The sequence below is a fragment of the Delphinus delphis genome, chromosome 3 (genome assembly GCF_949987515.2).
Source record: "Delphinus delphis chromosome 3, mDelDel1.2, whole genome shotgun sequence".
NCBI lineage: Eukaryota > Metazoa > Chordata > Mammalia > Artiodactyla > Delphinidae > Delphinus > Delphinus delphis.
Window position 1 is genome coordinate 53528989 of NC_082685.1, and position 2996 is coordinate 53531984.

General features: G+C 35.8%; 1 pseudogene; it reads left to right on the plus strand.

The window, feature by feature from the left end:
• Positions 1-389: 389 nt before the first annotated feature.
• Positions 390-955, plus strand: LOC132422035 (chromobox protein homolog 3 pseudogene; annotated as a pseudogene).
• The last annotated feature ends 2041 nt before the right edge of the window (positions 956-2996 follow it).

Below are 2996 nucleotides of genomic sequence, written 5' to 3' on the forward strand. Positions count from 1 at the left end.
TACTGAGCCCGTGAGCCACAACTACTGAAGTCCGTGTGCCACAACTACTGAAGCCCACACACCTAGAGCCCGTTCTCCGCAACAAGAGAAGCCACCGCAGTGAGAAGCGTGCACACCACAACGAAGAGTAGTCCCCACTCGCCGCAACTAAAGAAAGCCTGTGCACAGCAACGAAGACCCAACGCAACCAAAAATATAAATAAATAAATGTATATTAAAAAAAAGTGTGCATGGCAAGATTAAAAAAGTTAAGGAAAAATAGCTCCCCAGCCCCCTCCCCCTCAGATGTGGCTGGAGCTTGAGGCGTGTAGGGCTGGAGACGCGGCAGACCCGGGACCCAGAGCGGCTCGGAGGCGGTGAATAATAGCTCTTCAAGTCTGCAATAAAAAATGGCCTCCAATAAAACTATATTGCAAAAAATGGGAAAGAAACAGAATGGAGAGACTAAAAAAGTCGAAGAGGCAGAACCTGAAGAATTTGTGGTAGAAAAAGTGCTGGACCATCATGTAGTGAATGGGAAGGTGGAGTATTTCCTGAAGTGGAAGGGATTTACAGATGCAGACAATACCTGGGAACCCGAAGAAAATTTAGATTGTCCAGAGCTAATTGAAGCATTTCTTAATTCTCAAAAAGCTGGTCAAGAAAAAGATGGAACAGAAAGAAAATCTTTATCTGATATCACTGATATCATCAGTGAATCTGATGATAGCAAATCAAAGAAAAAAAGAGATGCTGCTGACAAAACAAGAGGTTTAGCCAGAGGTCTCGACCCAGAGCGATAACTGGTGCCACAGACAGCAGTGGAGAATTCATGTTTCTCACGAAATGGAAAGATTCAGATGAGGCGAACTTGGTGCTGGCAAAAGAGGCAAATATGAAGTGTCCTCAGATTGTAATTGCTTCTTATGAAGAGAGACTAACTTAGCATTCTTGTCCAGAAGATGAAGCTCAATAATTGTTTGCATTGCTTTATATATATATATATATATATATATTTTTTGATTTATTAGTGTGAAGAAATAACTACATTCTAATGAAAATCAAGTTTGATATGTTCGTTTTGAAGTAGTATTGGGGAAGTTGTGGGGTTTTTGGGGGGTTTTGTTTTTGTTTTTTTTGCATCTGTAGCACTGGTTACTTTGAACAAATAAAAGCTTTCTGTAGTTGCTTCCTTTAGCAGAAAAGAACATTTGATACCACGGTATATTATTTCCTCTGCATTAGAGAACAGCTTTTCTAAATGTTGGGGAAAATCTCCGTAGTCATTACTTAATCAGAATTTCGAATTTGCATTTAACTCATATATGCCTAAGGACCATTCTGGGTTTTTTGTAGGTGTATACATAAAATACGTATGTAAATGGTTTGGGGTTTTTTTTGGTTATTGTTTAAATACATTTACCAAAACAAAACCAGCCTTTCACAACCATGGATAAGCCCATGTTTCTGGGATTCTGTCATTTTGAGCAATATAAGAAATCACTTCAACTTAAATTGAAAATTTAAGTCTTAACCTTTCAAATTAAATAATTTTGTAATTAATTAGACAAATTAATGTAAACAATTTAAATTGGATATTTTTTAAAGCAGCCCTATCAGAATCTGCATCCATATCTACCATCATATAAAGGCAGTTTTATATGTAAAACCCCTGAAAGGAAAATTTTATCTCTGTCGACCCAAATGAAAAAACTAGAAAACTTCTGGTATGTTTTAATTAGCCAAGCAAGACTTAGTTAAATGGATATTTAAAGCTTCCTTTTGGCAAACGATTCTTTTATAAGAAGTTGAAATCCCCGTGCTGTGTTTACTGAAAGACTGTGATACATGGAATGTCTCAGCCTTGTTCATGGAAACCTAATCAGATGGTTAGAGATGTTGGCAATTTAGGATCTGCAGGAATAAACGAGGGAACAAACTTTTCTAATCTAAACTTGACCTTCATGTTTTTTCAAACTTTACCCCAACCCATTCCTTACATGTAGGCTCAATCGTCTCAGTATTTTGGGTTACTGGTGCAGCAGAAGCCAGGAAAAACAATAACTTTGTAGTAATCAGAATATTATTCAACTACATATTGTTTACTGTATTTTAAATACTGGTGAACAGTGGTCAGTAAATAGTTTTATGTTCCTTTAAAAAAAAGTTGATAAAATGTATACTAATATTATTCTTCAGGCTAATTTAAAGCATTACACTTTGTTAAAAATAATAAAATTTTCTTTCGAAAAAATGACCTTTCAAACTGAATTTCTTTAACTCTTGAGGTTGAGCGTCCTATGTCTGTTGGCCATTTTTATTTCCTTCTGTGTGAATTATCCATAAAATTTGCCATTTTCTATTGAAACATGTGTATATATAAATAATTTGCAAGAACATTTTATATATTATGGAAATTAGACCTTTTGACTGTCATTATACTGTATTTCCCAAGTTTGTCATTTATACTTTCTTTGTTTATGGCATTTTCTGTAAAAATTTATTTTTTCACTGTTATGTTTAAAAAGGTAGCTTTGATACTTCCTATAACAGAGAAAGAATTTGGATGTTAAGCCTAGTTTCACAAATCTATTTCGTGCCAATAACAAGAAGGCAGGGAACCACTGTATAATTTGTGAGGCAATTTGCAGAAGACTTCCTGTTAGTCTCTGGCTTCATTAAACGATAGCCGTGTGCTGATCTGGCTACTTTCCATGCAAGGCCTGAGCCACCCTATCAGCACTCACATCAGTTTGCAATGCCTGGTTGATCAGAATAGGTGTTAGCACCAGCCCATAAAACTACCGCTAATTTATGGATTTGTTGAAATGTTGAGTGATTTGCTGCTGAGAGAAAGAATTTAAGAAAGAGAAGGATGAAAGAAAGCTGGAAAGGAGGGAGAGGGAAAATAAACAAAGAGAAAAGGAAAGGACAGAATAAAAGCAAAGGAAAGAAATAGGAAAAGAAAAAGACAAAGAAAGAAGTAGAAAAGAAAGTTATTGAAAGAAAATGGAAAG